Source organism: Schistocerca nitens, chromosome 8, assembly GCF_023898315.1.
Source record: "Schistocerca nitens isolate TAMUIC-IGC-003100 chromosome 8, iqSchNite1.1, whole genome shotgun sequence".
Classification (NCBI taxonomy): Eukaryota; Metazoa; Arthropoda; class Insecta; order Orthoptera; family Acrididae; genus Schistocerca; species Schistocerca nitens.
In genome coordinates, this window is record NC_064621.1 from 270923542 (window position 1) to 270943921 (window position 20380).

A 20380-nucleotide genomic window follows, 5' to 3' on the forward strand; every position below is an offset into this window, starting at 1 on the left:
AAGTCCGACATCCGTAATTAGGGGTCGCAGCCCAATACCACGACATCTGGACGTGGTTTACCTCGGTTTTACCACGTGTTGAAGAGACTCGCCACAGCAGTCCTCGAGCGCCAGGCACGTCGTGCTGACTCTCCGGACCATCGCTATCTGCCCTCGCTCAAACTCAAACAGATCGCGTGTCTTCTCCATTGTACACAATGACAGCACCGTGACTGAATCTACATGCACCCTTCACATGCTGTTGTGTCTATCAGTCATTCTTCGCTAGGTGAAGTTTCAATCGCCTGGGTGGGTTTACACCGATAGCAGGTTGTGGCTTATCAGAGTGTATCCGTAGAAAGTACAGAAGGCTTTAACTCAACAACATTTTACCTATAAACACATATGATGACGGCATTATTTAGATCTTACATATGAAAGAATGAGAGTGTCTCATAAGATCATTCACTTTTCCCTGGCACAGAGGTTCACATAGAAAAATGTATGTAATTGTATATATTAGTTAGTTGTTTAAGCGGAGTTTCGGATGTTAAGTGTTATTTATGTTACTCTGAATTTGGTATAAGGGGAATTTAATGGAAAAAGTGAGAAAATGTGAGTAAGTACACGATAACAACATGAAATACGTATGTGAACATGGGCACAAGCAACAACAAGGGTTTAGCGTGAATAAATCCTCAGACATATTGGTAGCTGACGCACAACTCTTCTTTTTACTTTAAAATATAGTACGAATATTTTCTAAAAACGTTAAGTGAACCAGTTGTTGCGCTCCCATAACATGCACTGGTGATGTGTGTATGTTTATACGTTTTTGTTTGGATAAATTTTTAAAGTAATACTTAGGGAACAGAAACAAACTAAATCACATCAAAGAAAATAAATTGGTCTTACACTTTGTAAATATTTAAGTAATGAAATTTATTAGATACTGGCTTTGAGCGATCCGAAATGCTCTATAAAACAAGAAGTCAAATCCTGGTTTTACAGCGAGTTTTATTTTGGAGCAAACTCAATTCTTTATCGTTTTTTGCTGCTAAGACATGTTTTCTATCGAAGCTTCGCGGAAATGGAGGAGGAAAATTACGTACTTAAGGGAAAACAGGAAAATACCTATCTAGTAATGAACCACTGGCTGTTTGTATATTGAAAATAGTGGGACAAAGTATCTGCCAGGCCACACTGCATTGTTGCCAAATTTATTCAAGATGGCGGCGATGACGCCATCTGAGATGGCTGCATGTAGACTTGGCAATATCTCATGACGTCATCCAAGATGGCGGATTTTGCCGGGAAAATAGGTCAATTGTGCTATGTCCACTACCCTAACCTGCAGAAAAAAATTACGGGAAGTTTGAATTTTGGCGGCTAAATAGTCCAATTGTGCTACGTCCACTAACCTAAGCCTCCAGAAGAAAAAAAAATGGTGGGAAGTTTGAATTCCAACAGGGTAATGCATGCAAAGACAGTACTTGTCTTTATTATTATTATTGATTATCATTTATTACAATTCATTATCATTCATTGTCATTTATTATCATTCATTATCATTTATCATCATTTATTATTATTTATCATCATGTATTATTACTTATGATTATTGACCTGCCCTCACAAGAAATTCCCTCCAAATTCAAATTCCTACACGATAATGGCTGCAAGTCCTTACTTTTTTTATTATTCATTATCATTCATGATCATTTATTAACTTTCATTATCATTCATTATCATTTATTAACATTCATTATCATTCATTATCATTTATTATCATTTATTATTATTTATTATTATTGACCTGCCTCCACTAGAAAATTCCATCGAAATTCAAATTCCTACACGATAATGGTTGCAAATCCTTACTTTTGTTTATTATTCATTATCATTCATTATCATTTATTAACATTCATTAACATTCATTATCATTTATTAACATTCATTACCATTCATTATCATTTATTATTATTTATTATCATTTATTATTATTTATTATTATTGACCTGCCTCCACTAGAAAATTTCATCCAAATTCAAATTCCTAGACGATAATGGTCGCAAATCCTTACTTTTGTTTATTATTATTATTCATAATCATTTATTAACATTCATTATCATTGATTGTCAAATATTATCATTCATTATCATTTATTATCTTTCACTATCATTTATTATTATAGGCTTACCTCCACTGGAAAATTGCACCAAATTCAAATTCCAACACGATATTCTCTCGAAAACTGTACTTCTATATGTTATTATCATTTATTATTTATTCAAGATGTCCGATTTTCTCGGTGAGAAAGCCATTCTCCTTACATCCATTACAAAAATCTATCACAAGTTCAAACCCCCAACACCATAATTGATCACATGTACGAGCTTTCTCTGTCACTTATCTTTTTGAACTGGTAGCCTATCATAATCGTTTCAGATAATAAACTGCACTTATAGTAAAATAATTGGGGTCCTTTGATTTTGCAGGGGGGAAGGGACTGGAGATTTTATTTCAAGCAGTACGGTCATCACTTGTTCTCCAACACAGTCAGCACACACATCTTTGACATCGCAGTGTAGTCACTATGACGTCCGCGCTACAACTAAATTAGTTCAAATCCTCGCCACCCCTGGCCAGCACGCGGAGACACTGCCTACGCCTGTCACGTGAGGCGGCCGGCCACTAGCGCTGGGGCGGGGGGGGGGGGGGACGAGCCCAGCTATCTCTCCCACGTCGTAAACATGTTTTCGCTGGACACGCTGGAACTTGTTGAGTTTGACATTACAGCAGTCCCTTGTCCGCTCACCACCCACGTGTATTCGTCGCATCCGCACATTTACCGCCAAAATTGTCTGTCTCGGAGCTGAATCACACAACGGTCGACCGTTCCCTGAGCAAGTCCGAACCTGCAGATACCGACCTCACACAGCCGTTCGTCACGTGTCCTTGTGCGATCGAGAAAGCAGTGCTACACTTTCGGTGGCACAGTTTGCTCGACAGTGGAATCCGCCATGACTATATAACAGAATGTTTCGACCGCACTAGAACGCCAGCTAATTGACTCGCTCTCGCGTACGCGTAATAACTGAACAATCGCTGCGCCACCGCTCCGCTTACGTCACACACCCTCCATACACGCGACGGACATAGCCTTCCGTAAATACCTGGAAAATGACTCTTTATTTCAGACATAACGGTCAATCAGGTGTGTCCCAACTGACTTCTCCATGCTCACACAGCGAAACTCCAGAGCGCAGCTGACGTACGCGCGGCCGGCTGAGCCTGCTCCCTGGCCGGCTGACGTCAAGCGGTTTACGGTGCCCGCACAGCCCCCATGGCCAGCGCGCCAGCGGCGAGCGGCGCCACAAACGGTCCGGCTACGTAAACTCCCTCACCCGCTCGCGAGCACTTAACGCCGGAAACGATGGAACCTGTCGACCGCGTACCGTACAAAGGTTACGTTTGGCGCCAGAGTTTGACCGACATTGGAATCCACCATTACCATATAACAGCGCGTGTGCTCATCGCGAGAACGCTCGCTAATTCACTCTCACCACCCCGCTATATTAAATAACTAAACTTTCATTTATATATACATATTCAAACGTGTTCAACTCCCTAATTTCAACTACTTTTCGGGAACCAGACCACCACCACAACCTCCTCCTAGGAACCAGCGCCAAGTTTGACATCTGCCAGTAAACAAAGCTCACTTGCGCTTCTGCCACCAACCTAAGAAAATTGTTTCAAACTAAGCCACCAGCACTCAACCTCTTCCTACAGGTTTCTGGTGAACGGACTCACCCTGCACTAGGTCCACGGACTGAGAAACGAATTTACTTTATTTAGGAGTGGAGTATATGTACCACGCCGGCATGTCCCTATCATACAGACCTGCAAAACACTCCTACATAACTCATTTATATTGTTCTACATACACGCTTGCTAATTGTAAACAGTTAAAAATAACTCATAGCACAGCCTACAGACATGTGAACCATTCGTAAATAATGCAAAACATTTACCTGCAAATAGCCGAACAACTGCAAATTTGCGGAAATAATTTCACTGCATGGGCTGATGGAAGGAGGAAAGAGTGTACTTTACTTTTTGCAACATATCTTTTTGAAACTTTTACTTCTCATAGGTTTCGATATGTAAGGGTGACATAAGGCAGTTTCTGAACTCCAGTAGAGCACTACACTTGGCAACACAACCACACCCATCAAGATAGTCATTCCATTCCAGACTTGAAACTCCTCTACACATAAATTTGTGCAGTTATTTGTCTACTCACTCACATTCTGACCAGATTGCCGTTATTGCGCAAAAACAACTCAGACTGCGATGTGCTGCTCGGGGAAGTAAGGAAGGGCTGCACTCTATTTATTTGGAGCCATTTTATTTAGCCTAGGAGTATTTCTGTCACAAAACACCCACACTGATCCCACTGTGGTCATCTGACACAGGCCACAAACACGTAAACAACCCCTAATTTCACCACACAATAGAAAAACAGCTCTTAAATAATACAGTTCACAATATCAGCAGACGAGCTCTGATCTCTAAAACTCTCCATATTAGGCACCGCACAGTGCACAGACATGATCGCAAAATTGTGCAACAGACGCAACCAAACACCACCAGCTGCCAAACCGACCAAAAAGTCTGTGCTCGGCCTCCCCCAAACATGACCTCAACACAGTCGCATTCTCACCTATCACCGGAGAAATTAATATCGCCTATGCGCCTTAGATTACGCTCCAAGGCAGGCCCCGCACGCGTGCAGTCGGCGGGGAAGGGATTCCAGAGTCTCCAGCCAAGTTCATTTTCCAAGCGTCCGTGACAGCCGACACACGTGAAAGCTGCATTGTTCTTCTCATGTATACCGCTGACGTCTCAGGTCTGGACCTACCTTCATGTCTATTCTCAGAATAGCTCATAGCTCGTTGACACACTTGATTAACGTGGCCGGGAAAACATTTACTGCTGGCATGCAACCGAGATGGTGACAGAAAAACCAAATCACTCTGATCTGCGCAGCAGGCGCGTGTAATCATTGAGAACACTATTTATTTTTTTCGAACAACTTATTTAACCATACAGTGTATCTATCACGCTATCACAAAACACCAATCCCAGATGTGCCCTGGACCATGTTGCACAGCCCACAGCCACGCACCCAATCATAATTTCAGTACACACTATAGCAAACTGCTTCTAAATAATACATCACACAGATGTGTAGATACGCTCAGTACTCGTAAACCATCCTGATAACGCATAGCAGAGAGTACAGATTCGCTTGCAAAATAACTCAGCAGACGTGCGCAAGGACCACCACTCTGCACCCTGCCCTCTGGATCGTGAAGTGACCCATCCGTCTGATTTCAGACCCTGCAAAGCCCTTGTTCGGCTTCCGCAAGCGTGAGTTGGCGCGGTCAACGCGCTCGTCAGCGGTCAAAGCACACACATACGTCCGTCCAGGATCGCGATCCCGAGCCGCGACCACCGAACGTGGGTGAATGTCATCTTTACATCAACGTAGTACAATTCCAAAGCGCAGCCTCTATACGCTAGACACATCATAGCAGCACATGTCTTTACCTCCTATGACACTGTAGCACAATGCACATTGCTCCTTACAAGACATTACACGGTCCTTTAACTAAAAATAACTACACATCCCTGCTCTCGCCTCGTGGCGTGACAGCCATCTAAAAATCTTCTCAATATTATTCCTACTTTACAATTTTTTTAAAAAAATTAGATCTAATTTACACCTCCACCGCACCTAACCTCTCACCCGTCCCACCATCAACGTACGGAAACGTCCTCAACCCTATCTTGACACTCATATATCACCCCACAAACCATGCCCATCAATCAATTTACCATTCTCATCCCCTCTTTACGAATAACAAACATAGCCTCTATCTAAACACCAATCAACTCATCTTTCTCGCACTTTCAACAGTAAAATTAATTTTACACACACCCAGAAATACCAAACCCAATTAAAGATTCAAACTTTTATGCAAAGCATCAAGCATATGCCACAATATTCAAAGCCTGGTCCCTGATCTCTGCAATTTAAGTTGGAGAAAGACATATGTATTACCTTCTGCAACCTGTCTATAAACAGAACGATTTCAGTTACTACAACAGGACCTTGTTTTGACCATTCACCGGAAACGCGCGCAAAGTGTACGTCTCAAACTAGGTACAAGTATAACAGATCCTCAACACCCTATCATCTTTATCCTCTACCGTCAAACAGTTAAAAAGTCACGAAGGCACCAATGCGATCCACCTCCGGCGCGAACAAATGCAATTCATAATACCCCCCCCCCCCCCCCCCCCTGAATAACTCAGAGTGCAACCATCCAAGAATTACTAACAGCTCACCAAATCCAACACCTCAAACGACAAATGCCTATATGAACAAGATCATATTAAATATACACACCCTGCAGAGAGCCCTTTAAAGTAGATCACCCATACTCTAAGCGAATGAGAAGCTGCCTCTGGCCCTTGTTGAAACAGTGTTTTCTAACACGCTTTTGCACACTGCCGAGCATTTCGTCTTTCTGCCTCGACTTCGAAGTCATTATCTGATTCTAAACAGACATTAACACGGACTGATGCACGGTCTCTTACAGGAAACTATATCTTACACCTTATAAATCATATTCTTACAGTCGATAGCATAACACTGAATGATTTTAAATAAAGGACACCCACAACACAAAGAAAATAGAAGAGCCTGCTGGCGTTGTAGCCACTTCCCTCGAAAGTGATTGACCACCTCTAAGTTTAAACGCATATGTCCCAGTGACCGAATAGTTTATAACTCTGCATTAAATTTCTAGTGATTGGTCATTGTTGGACACAAGTACAGGATCACCGTTTTCGGTGCTAGCAACCCTGGAAGTTGCTGTCCATCAACCAAAATTTCTCCCCCAACTCAAGCAAGCATTGTTAGTCAATCATTACGTCGTATCCAATGCACAGATGCGATGGATAAGACACCACCGATCTACTGTAATATTTTCCATCACAACTGATATCGCGAAAAATTTTACAGTAAGTCCAACACTGGCCAATCATGTGACAGCTTGTTTTCCTAATTTCAGTATCATAGCTAAACCATACATCATCTACTTTGCAAGTATCATTGCGATCATTCATAGATGACTGCTCAACACGTCCATTCACATTTAATTCTCGATCACATAAACAGGATCAAATTATACCAGACAACGCTATACATATTTCTAAGACCTCGCGCATAGTACTCAATCAATCTCTCTGCGTATGGCGGTCACAGAGCTATCTAGTCCTCTTACGTTAAAAGACCATCCTCACCTCGGCATTGACCTACCTACCCCGCAACATCGCTACCCAATTATTCCTCAACAGAGCGGACGAATACAGCTACACTCCACCTCTCTTGACTGAATAGATCTTTCCTAGTCCTAATCCATCCAAGTGCACAACATTTCTCGAAATGTAACCAAGTGTTGGAGCTTAGCACACCATATCGATCTGTAGAAACAGATCTCAAAGTGCCTTAATTTGATAGTATACCCTTAAGAATAACAAGAACGGAGCGTTATTTATACACAACGTAGTTCGATAAATTTTTAAGCAAGTCATCCAATCTATCATGTGTAAAGTATTGTTCTAGAGTCCATGATCGGTGCATCGACGGTTCCGGTAGGAGAGAGAGAGAGAGAGAGAGAACATAAACACACACACACTCTCCTAAGACTAGAACGTTCAGCACTTAAAAACAGGCAATAACCTTAGATCGCTTACTTTTCCGTCCTGTCAGAAATACATCCTTCTCCCCGGTCACCTTATGCTGAGCTATCACTACCCCAATCGTAAAACTTTTCCTTTCTATGATACGAGCCCAATATAGCACTGCGGTCACGTCTAGTGGCCAATGATCACACCAGATCACGAATCAGAATTAATACTATTACTCCATCAGGTCTATGGAACAAATTATGGTTATTAGGAGCCGGTACATCCTACAAGCAAACAGATACCTATGTAAGTAGGCTGTTTAGGTTTTCTTATTGGTAACGCCACGTAGCGTTCTGTATGAAAAAGGACTGGCTGTGCTGTGTGCAGTCTGTGGCTAGTTTGCATTGTTGTCTGCCATTGTGGTGTTGGGCAGTTAACTGTTAACAGCGCGTAGCGTTGCGCAGTTGGAGGTGAGCCGCCAGCAGTGGTGGATGTGGGGAGAGAGATGGCGGAGTTTTGAAGTTTGTAAGACTGGATGTCATGAACTACTATATACATTATGACCTTTGAACACAACTGAGGTAAATACATTGTTAGTTCTGTATCAAAATCTTTCATTTGCTAACTATGCCTATCAGTAGTTAGTGCCTTCAGTAGTTTGAATCTTTCATGTAGCTGGCAGTAGTGGCGTTCGCTGTATTTCAGTAGTTCGAGTAACGAAGATTTTTGTGAGGTAAGTGATTTGTGAAAGGCATAGGTTAATGTTAGTCAGGGCCATTCTTTTGTAGGTATTATTGAAAGTCAGATTGCGTTGCGCTAAATATATTGTGTGTCAGTTTAAGCACAGCCTTGTATAATTTTTCAAAGGGGACGTTTCGTATGTCGACCCTTAGCCGAGGATACCTCACAGGAATCTTCTGATTTTTTTCTTGTAGTTTGTGCAATTAGTGCAGCCTTTGTTTATTGCTAGCGCGTAATTCTAGAAAGAATTTCCTTCGTAGTTGTAGTTTTTCATTCTTGTACAGTAAAACAGTTGTGGCATGCATGTAGATTTGCACCAAGTATTTCGCAGCTGCGCTTGCAATTAACGAGATATTATTTTCAATGCTATGTTAATGTGTTTTCTTATTTTGTTCTTCAAATTGTGCTTTTCTGTGTTATCGTGTGAAATATTGTGACAATAATGGCGTGTGAAAAACGTAACACTAGGCTCCAAAGTAAACTGAGAAATAATAGTGACGACGAGCGTAGCTTATCAGCACCACTGCGTAATGAATTAACAGACATTCGAAGTAGTAATTTGGTAACTGCATAGGGAAATGGAGCGGGCGGCAAATAATGGTGTAGACAATGAAACAAGTAGTGAACAGGGAAACATTATCGATCGATCGGTCGGCAATAGCTCGCCGCAGGAATCCGAAATGAAAGAACACAATATTGCAAATACTGCAGACTTAGGTTTTGGGTCCTCACCGTTTTCTCAAATGAGTCAATACACATTTTCTACTTGTCAAAATGTGAATGTTGCCGGTGAAAATGCACTGCCAAAAAGCATAGAGAAACAGATTCCAGACACTAATACATTATTATTGCAATTAATGCAAAAAATGGAACAAAATCAGAGACAAACACAGCAAAAGCTTTAAAAGTTAGACACCACACTTGAACAAACACGTGAAGATTTAACTACTGAGTTACATAACATTGAATGGAAATGTCAAAGAGTTTGCAATGACGTAAAAACACAGATTTGTGAACATTTTCAACCTATTTTTTCGCGGCATGAAAATGCATTACAGAATCACGAAGCAGCCATAAAACAACTGCAAACTATTGTTCATGAAAATTATGAGACCTTTTAAGCTAAAATTGACTCAGTTGCATCTACCGATTCGGTTACGCAACTTGCAAAAACTCAAGACAACTTAAAGGACACAGTAGATACTCTGAAAATTGGTTCAGAAAGACACATGGAGGAAATTAGTTCATTATCAGAGAAAGTAGTTGAACTTTCGGATCAGCTAAATAATTTATCTACGAAGGTAGATGATAATCTGAATGACACAAAACCTGTAGTCTTTAATGACACAGAAGAGTGCGAAAAAATTAGGAAATTCAAACAAAATCAGAATCAAATTAATACGCAACACCAAAGAGAAATCCGGGAAGTACAAGATCAGCTGACACAGGTAATTCAAGAATTACGTATCTCAGAGGACACTCGCTCTTCAATACGGGAAGAGGGACATAGAAGTACGGAACAGCCACAGAATAATAACACAGGGCACTTCGGAAATTATGAAAGAAATTGGCAAGGTACACCGAATTTTGAGATGGAACCGCCGAAACGACGTAACAATGACCGACATGCGACTCGCCGACATGATGATTTTGACTATAAGCTGTTCATTACTACATGTAAATTCAAAACATTTAAGAATTCTGACAACGACATTCATCCACAAGCGTGGCTTCACCAATTCTCTCATTGTTTTCCTACCAACTGGTCATTAGAACCCAGATTAGAATTTATGTGTGGCTACTTAGAGAATGAACGAGCTGTAAGAATGCGATCGGTCATTCACGATTGCCACAGTGAAGGAGAATTTTACCATGCCTTCCTCTCAGCATATTCGTCTCAAGCCACACAAGACCGAGTAAAACATGGCATCATAATGATGAAACATTTCGAACAATCTGAATTTTCCAGTCTTGTGAAATATTTTGAAGACATGTTGCACAAGAATCAATACCTGTCAAACCCATACAGCCCCTCAGAACTCATCCGCATTTGCTTCATCAAATTACCTGAACATTTACGGCATATTATTTTGGCAGGACGTTGCAAAGACGACATTGAAGCTTTTCAGGGACTCTTACAAAAATTAGAAATTGACACTGACAATCGCGGAACGCGAAATCAGGAACACAACAATTACAGGTCACATCCGTCGCAATTCGGCGATGAAAGAAATAATAACTGGACACGACAAGGCTATTCTCACTACACAAATCGTGACCAAAACAGACACCACCCATATGACAACCGTTGGCAGAGTGGTAATAATTACAGAGAAAGATCACATTTCCATAGTATTGAATATGACAGAGACAATCGTAGAAACAGACAATATGGCAACCAGAACTATTACTATCACGGGAGACAGAATAATTTCAGATGCAACGGTGCAGCGCGCAGTTACGATTCAGCGAGAAATTCTCCACCACGTAACCGACAAGAAAGAAACTATGGAATCTACCGACATGACGACAGACGATATGATCGTAACGACAGACCTGAATTGCATCAGAACTGGCGGGATTCAAACAGAGCAGGGCCCTCTCGACAAGGTGAATTTGCAGAAGTTAGGTCTCCTAATCCCAGTAACGACGCGCGCCAACAAAGAAACAGACAATACCTCGCACCGCAGGCAGCCTCGTGCGCCTGCTGGCTTAGGGAAAAATAACATGGACGCGTTAAAGTTGAAACTCTGCGTACTAGGAGGAGCAAAGGGTTATACAACATTTCACATGTAAAACCATTTATTGAGAGATAATCTGCTTTTCAACTTTGTCTTTGCCATATAACTTTTAACTTTACATTACTAGTATGCTTTGTCAGACTTAGAAACTGTTAACATGCAACTATGTTCTAAAGTTAACTATCCAGTCTACAACCTAGGGAATATTTTTAAACAAAAATTACGAATGTATTGTTATTGTGAACAGACGACATAGTGTTGTTATTTGTACATTCTTGCTTGTTAGTTGCATGATTATGTAACGACTATAAGGCTCACATACTTAGAGCATTTACCAGTACTGCTAATGAGATTTGAATGCAACATTTTGGATAATTTGAAAATACATTCTGGATTTAAAGTACTTTCTGTGAGATACCAGATGACACAGTGGTTAGTTTATGTGACAGCTACACGATTTTATCACGACGCTACTAATGAGTGACAATTTACAACGTTTCTTTTGCAGTGTTTCTGTTTTATATCTGCACAGTTTTTCTGTATTATTATGGAAAGTAAAACATGTTTTAGTAGTAACTTTTGTGGTAATGCTACAATGAGACAGCCTATTCCATAGCACAACAATACGTTACAGCACAGTACTTTCTTCATCACGGCAATAAGCGTAATAACTAAGAGATCTATACGCAAAGCATTTCACTTTTGTTTATCATGAGGTAAGTACATTGACTTCTGCAGAACTTAGCTTTCGGAAGACGATAACTACGACACTTTCACAGAGATTATCTTACAACAAGATGCACAGTTTAGTGCTACAGTACACGTATTTGAGTGATTAATTTTCTACTTAAAACATTTATTTTGTAAAGATGTTTGAATTACAATGATACAAAGGTTTTCCATGCTACATTTCATTCCATTGCTGTAATCTGTAACACCTAAGGGTATAATTACATTAATCCTCAGGGGGGGGGGACACTCTTACTTTGTGTATCATGTGTTTGGCAAGCACAAGGAGCCCTAGCTAATATGGTATTTGCTTACACAACTTTACACATCGGTACCATATTTCTCTAACACATAATTACACAGCTATCTGATCACTTAACTGAGAGAGACAAACTTTTTTACTACGTCAGTGACACATTTTTATGCAATTACAGAGTTGGATTACTTCACACTTACGAAATTGTATTTTGGCTGTACTTTGTGAACTGTTCATATTTTTTCAGACCCATTGTGATATTATGAGAGCTCTGAATGATATATTTGGTATGGGATCACGATTTTTAAAGTACGTTTGAGGCAGATGACACTTTTGATATGAACAGAGAATTTATTTTAGGTTTTGAAATTAGTGGTGGAAGCTACGACGATTTTGAGAGTTGACTGATTTGTTATGATGTTATTATTACGACGACGATGTGTATTATGCTTTTGCGGTATGTTTATGATCAATAAGCTGATGCTATATGAGTTATTTGATTATGCAACGTATCTCTTATGATGAAATATTGAAGAAGTGTCGACGAACAAGGTAAGGAATAATGAGTATTGGTTAGGGACTCTGGTTTGTGAAAAAGCTTGTTGGAAACCAAGAATCGTACTTTAAGAGTCATGAAATGTGTGTAAATGCGTGAATGTATGACAATGCGGGCGAAAAGTTTTTGGACACTGTTATATTTATAGGATTTTGTTTCTACAGATTTGTAACGCAAATTCTTCACCTGTGAAATATTTTCATATGAGACTGTCACTGTAGCGGAAACTGCTGTCGTAAATATTTCGGTAAGAAAGTTAAGTGACCTTCATGTAATGCGTCGCGCTCACGATGTGGGCACGACGCATTACGTGGGCACCTGCGTGACAGTCGCCTGGAAAAAAGCCATTAGTGTGTGCATTTGATATCTTTCTTACTGCAATTATGAAAAATTTTTTCAAATCTGTATTGGCCAGTGCCCAAAACAATTTGTAAAATATTTTTGTGGGGAGCATGGGGGCTATGTAAGTAGGCTGTTCAGGTTTTCTTATTGGTAACGCCACGTAGCGCTCTGTATGAAAAATGACTGGCTGTGCTGTCTGCAGTCTGTGGCTAGTTTGCATTGTTGTCTGCCATTGTGGTGTTGGGCAGTTGGCTGTTAACAGCGCGTAGCGTTGCGCAGTTGGAGGTGAGCTGCCAGTAGTGTTGGATGTGGGTAGAGATATGGCGGAGTTTTGAAATTTGTAAGACTGGATGTCATGAACTGCTATATACATTATGACCTTTGAACACTACTGAGGTAAATACATTGTTAGTTCTGTATCAAAATCTTTCATTTGCTAACTCTGCCTATCAGTAGTTAGTGCCTTCAGTAGTTTGAATCTTTCATGTAGCTGCCAGTAGTGGCACTCGCTGTATTGCAGTAGTTCGAATAACGAAGATATTTGTGAGGTAAGTGATTTGTGAAAGGTATAGGTTAATGTTAGTCAGGGCCATTCTTTTGTAGGGATTATTGAAAGTCAAATTGCGTTGCGCTAAAAAATATTGTGTGTCAGTTTAGGCACAGTGTTGTATAATTTTTTAAAGGGGACGCTTCACCTATAACAGCAGCGTCCAACATGTGAAAATTAAAAGTTTTCCCATCACTAACTCTGTAAACACCATTCTGTCGGGTAAGTGTGTACACAATGATAACAGCCCCACACAAATACCCACAGCTAACTTAGTTATGACGCTGAAGTCTCGATTTTACACCAATTTTGCGACAGGGTGGGGGTCGCATCAAAGTGCATTCAGAAAAAATGGCGGCAATTTTGATTTTTGGCGGGAAAATAGTCCAACTTGGCTATGTCCACTAACCTAAGCCTCCAGAAGAAAAAATGGCGGGAATTTTCAATTCCAACAGGATAATGCATGCAAAGACCGTATTGTCTTTCTATTATTATTGATTATCATTCATTAACATTCATTATTTATTATCATTTATTATTATTGACCTGCCTCCACTAGCAAATTCACTCCAAATTCAAATTCCAACATGATAATGGCTGCACCGAGCGAGGTGGCGCAGTGGTTAGCACACTGGACTCGCATTCGGGAGGACGACGGTTCCAACCCGTCTCCAGCCATCCTGATTTAGGTTTTCCGTGATTTCCCTAAATCGTTTCAGGCAAATGCCGGGATGGTTCCTTTGAAAGGGCACGGCCGATTTCCTTCCCCATCCTTCCCTAACCCGAGCTTGCGCTCCGTCTCTAATGACCTCGTTGTCGACGGGACGTTAAACAACACTAACCTAACCAATGGCTGCAAAACCTTACTTTTGTTTATTATTCATTATCAGTTATTAACATTCATTATCATTCACTGTCATTTATCATCACTTATTATCATTCATTATCATTTATTATCATTCATTATCATTTATTATAATTCATTATCATTTATTATTATTATTATTATTAGAAATAATACTATTACTCCATCAGGTCTATATAATAAATGATAGTTATTAGCAGCCGGTACATCCTACAGATACGCATAACAGCAGCGTCCAACATGTGAAAATTAAAAGTCATCCTGTCACCGACTCTGTAGACAACCGTCTGTGGGTTAAGTGTGTACACAATGATTACAGGCCCTCACAAATACCCGCAGCTAACTTAGTAATGACGCTGAAGTCTCGATTTACACCAAGCATGCGAAAGGGTGGGGATCGTGTCAATCAAAGTGCATTTAGAGGAATGTGTCAACCTTCATCACACATGAGAGGGAAGTCCTCTGATGACTAACGGGTTCACCATTAACGATCGCAAGTAGATAGTGCTTTAAACCACATACCAAACATGTAGCCGCATATGACTAGAATGCTGGCTATATCATGTGACTAAAGCATCCAAATAGAATCCTGGAAAAAAATCTACCTTCAACAACTTGTCCTTCTCTAGAATAAATGAGTCAACGTTTGAATCGTACATAGTTGCAGCTCTGTCTCAATCGATCATCCCGTACACCCTCTGTTATGATTTAACACAGATGTGAGTAAGTTTAGACGTGAATGATTCTCTGTCCTCCTGAAAAGCAACAAATACAGTGTTCAACTCGCGTGTATCACTGCTACCTCAGTAGACATACACTATAATAAGAACTCAACGAGAAAAAATTGACTGCCATCCTTATTCGGCTCGCTTTGAACTTATCGTTTTCCTGCATTCCTCTTGCTGCCGCATACTTGACTCCATGTACAAATTCCCCCCTGCGAAACAGAAGACAAGCAAGTACGTTCTCATTTTCACTGCATTTCAGTCTATATTAGGTTAGTTTATAGCTACGCGCTAATCAGTTTTCGCAATTCTTTCGATTTTATTTCAGATCCATCCATGCGACCGCGACATAAGTTATAGTTCTGTGTTCTAAAATTGTCTCTAAATGTAACCAAGACGTATCCAGTCACCTCCACATTCGGAAAGCACTTGCTTCGTTTTCTGTATCTCTGCAAATTTAATATGATCTTGTTCATATAGGCAATTGTAGTTGGAGGTGTTGGATTTGTTGAGCTGTTATGAATTCTTGGATGGTTGCACTCTGTTTTATTCGGGGGGAGGGTGGGGTAGTGTCAAATGTGTTTGTCCGCACTGGAGGTGGATCGCATTGGTGCCTTCGTGACTTTTTAACTGTTTGACGGTAGAGGATAAAGATGATAGGGATTTGAGGATCTGTTGTACTTGTACCTAGTTTGAGATGTACGATATTTGGCGCGTTTCTGGCGAATGGTCAAAACAAGGTCCTGTTGTAGTAACTGAAATCATTCTGTTTATAGACAGGTTGCAGAAGGTAATACATATGTCTTTCTCCAACTTAAATTGAGGAGATCAGGGACCAGGCTTTGAATATTGTCGTATGTGCTTGATGCTTAGTATAAAAGTTTGAATCTTTAATTGGGTTTGGTATTTCTGGGTGTGTGTAAAATTAATTTTACTGTTGAAAGTGCGAGAAAGATGAGTTGATTGGTGTTTAGTTAGAGGCTACGTTTGTAATTCGAAAAGAGGGATGAGAATGGTAAATTGATTGATGGGCATGGTTTGTGAGTGTCAAGATAGGGTTGAGGACGTTTGCGTATGTTGATGGTGGGACGGGTGTGAGGTTAGGTGCAGTGGGAGGTGTAATTTAGATCTTATTTTTTTAAAAAAAGTTGTAAAGTAGGAATAATATTGAGAAGGATTCTAGATGGCTGGTCATGCGACGAGGCGAGGGCAGGGATGTGTAGTTATGTTTAGTTAAAGGGCCGTGTAATGTCTTGTAAGGAGCAATGTGCAGTGTGCTACAGTGTCATAGGAGGTAAAGACATGTGCTGCTATGATGTGTCTAGCGTATGGAGGCTGCGCTTTGGAATTATGCCACGTTGATATAAAGCTGACTTTCACCCGCGTTTCGTGGTCGCAGCTCGGGATCGCGGCCCTCAACCGACGTATGTGTGTGCTTTCACCGCTGACGAGTGCGTTGACCGCGCCAACTCACGCTTGCGGAAGCCGAGCAAGGGCTGTGCGAGGTCTGAAATCAGAAGGATGGGTGACTTCACGATCCAGTGGGTAGGGTGCAGAGTGGGGGTACCTGTGCACGTCTGCTGAGTTATTTTGCGAGTGGATCTGCAGGCTCTGCTATGCGTTATTAGGATATTTTACGAGTACTGAGCGTATCTACACATCTGTGTGATTTATTATTTAGTAGCAGTTTGCTATAGCGTGTACTGAAATCATGATTGGGTGTGTGTGTCTGTGGGCTGTGCAACATGGTCCAGGGCACATCTAGGGTGGTGTTTTGTGATAGCGTGATAGATACACTGTATGGTTAAAGAAGTTGTTCGAAAAAAGTAAATAGAGTGTTCTCAGTGATTACATGCGCCTGCAGCGCAGATCAGAGTGATTTGGCATTTGCGCCAACATCTCGGTTGAATGCGAGTAGTAAATGTTTTCCCGGCCGCATTAATCGAGTGTGTCAACGAGCTAAGAGCTATTCTGGGAATAGACGTGAAGGAAGGTCCTGACCTGAGACGCCGGCGGTATACATGAGAAGAACAATGCAGCTTTCACATGTGTTGGCTGTCATGGGCGCTTGGAAGATGAACTTGGCTGGAGACTCTGGAATTCCCTTCCCCACTGACCGCACACGCGCGCACAGCCTGCCTTGGAGCGTAATCTAAGGCTCATAAGGCGATATCAATTTATCCGGTGATAGGTGCGAATGCGACTGTGTTGAGGTCATGTTTGGGGGAGGCCGAGCACAGACGTTTTGGTCGGTTTGGCAGCTGGTGGTGTTTGGGCGCGTCTGTTGCACAATTTTGCGAGCATGTCTGTGCACTGTGCGGTGCATTATTTGGAGAGTACAGAGCTCGTCTGCTGATATTGTGTACTGCATTATTTAAGAGTTGTTTTTCTATTGTGTGGTGAAATTAGGGGTTGTTTACGTGTTTGTGGCCTGTGTCAGATGACCACAGTGGGATCAGTGCGGGTTTTTTATGACAAATATACTCCACGACTTAATAAAAGGGCTCCAAATAAATAGATGGGTGTGGTTATGTTGCCAAGTGTAGTGCACTGCTGGGGTTCAGAAACTAACATATCGAAACCTATGAGAAGTAAAAGTTTCAAAAAGATATTTTGCAAGTAAATAAAGTACACTCGTTCCTCCTTCCATCAGCCTATTAACTGAAATTATTTCCGAAAGTTAGCAGTTGTTTGGCTATTTGGAGGTTAATGTTTTGAATTATTTACGAGCGGTTCGCATGTCTGTAGGCTGTGCTGTGAGTTATTTTTAACTGTTTAGAATTAGCAAGCGTGTGTGTAGAACATTATAAATGAGTTATGTAGGAGTGTTTTGCAGCTCTGTATGATGTGGGACATGTCGGCATGATACATATACTCCATTCCTAAATAAAGTAAATTCTTTCCTCAATCCGTGGACCTAGTGCAGAGTGATTCTGTTTACCAGAAACGTGTAGGAAGAGGTTGAGTGCTGGTGGCTTAGTTTGAAACAATTTTCTTAGGTTGGTGGCGGAAGCGCAACTGAACTTTGTTTACTGGTAGATTTCAAACTTGGCGCTGGTTCCTAGGAGAAGGAGGTGGTGGTGGTCTGGTCCTCGAAAAGTAGTTGAAATTAGGGAGTTGAACACGTTTTTGAGTATATATATGAAATTGTAAATGATATTATTTAATATAGCGGGGTGGTGAGAGTGAAATAGCGAGCGTTCTTGCGACAAGCAAACATGCTGTTATATGGTAATGGCGTATTCCACAGTCAGTCAAATTCTGGCGCCAAACGTATCTTTTGTACGGCACGTGGTCGATAGGAATCATCGTGTCCGGGCGCGGCTGACCGTTTGTGACGGGACCCCAAGGCACCGCTCGCCGCCACCTACCTGTCACGTTGGCCATGGGGGCTGTGCGGGCACCGTAAACCGCTTGACGTCAGCCGGCCAGGGAGCAGGCATAGCCGGCCGCGCGTACGTCAGCTGCGCTCTGGAGTTTTGCTGTGTGAGCATGGAGAAGTCAGTTGGGACACACCTGCATGACTGTAATGTCTGAAATAAAGAGTCATTTTCCAGGTATTTACAGAAGGCTATGTCCGTCGCGTGTATGGAGGGTGTGTGACGTGAGCGGGTCGGTGGCGCAGCGATTGTACAGTTATTACGCGTGCATTAGAGCGAGCCCATTAGCGGGTGATCTAGTGCGGTCCAAAGGTGCTGTTATATAGTCATGGCGGATTCCACTGTCGAGCAAACTTTGCCACCAAAAGTGTAGCGCTGCGTTCTTGCTCACACAGAGACACGTGGCGAACGGCTGTGTGAAGTCGGCATCGACGGGTTTGAATGTTGCACCGAACGTGTTGCAGGGAAACGGCCGACCATTGTGTGGTTCAGCTCGGAGGGAGACAATTTTGGCGGGAAACGTGTGGAGGCCACGAATACACGTGGTGAGCGGACAAGGGTCTCTGTGACGTCAAAGTCGACAAGTTCCAGCGTGTCCAGCTAAAACATGTTTACGACGTGGGAGCGATCGCTGGGCTCGCCCCCGCCTCACGTGACAGGCGTAGCCAGTGTCTCCACGCACTGGCCAGGGGGTGGCGAGGATTTGAACTAATTCAGTTGGAGCACGGACGTCGGTTTGAATGCACTGCGATATCAAACATGTGTGTGCTGACTGTGTTGGAGAACAAGTGATGACAGTACTGCTTGAAATAAGGTCTTCAGTCACTTCCACCCTGTAAGATCAAAGGACGTGAATTACGTTACTATAAGTACAGTTTATTATTTGACACGATTATGATAGGCTACAAGTGAAAAAAAAAAGAGAAGCGACGGAGAAAGCTCGTACATGTGTTCATTATAGTGTTGGGGATTTGAACTTGTGATAGATTTTTGGTATGGATGTAAGGAGAATGACTTTCTCACCGAGAAAATCGGATAACTTGAATAAATAAAAAATGATAATAATACATAGAAGTACAGTTTTTGAGATAATATCGTGTTGGAATTTGAATTTGGTGTAATTTTCTAGTGGAGATATGCCTATAATAATAAATATAATGAATAATAACAAATGATAATAAATGACAATGAATGATAACGAATGTTAATAAATGATAATGTATAATAATAAACAGAAGTAAGGTTTTGCAGCCATTATCATGTAGGAATTTAAATTTGGAGGAAATTTTCTAGTCGATTCAGGTCGATAATAGTAAATAATAATAAATGATACTAGATAATAATAAATGATAATGAATTATAATGAATGATAATGAATGACAATGAATGATAATGAGTGTTAATAAATGATAATGAATGATAATGTATGTTAATGAATGGTAATCAATAATAATAATAAAAACAACGGTCTTTGCATGCATTATCCTGTTGGAATTCAAACTTCCCGCCATTTTTTTTCTTCTGGACTCTTAGGTTAGTGGACATAGCACAATTGGACTATTTTCCCGCCAAAATTCAAACTTCCCGGCATTTTATCTGAGGGTTAGGTTAGTGGACATAGCACAATTGGCCTATTTTCCCGCCAAAATCCGCCATGTTGGATGACGTCATGCGATGTTGCCATTTCTACATGTCGTCATCTTGGATGACGTCATCGACGCCGTCTTGAACAAATTTGGCAACAATGCAGCG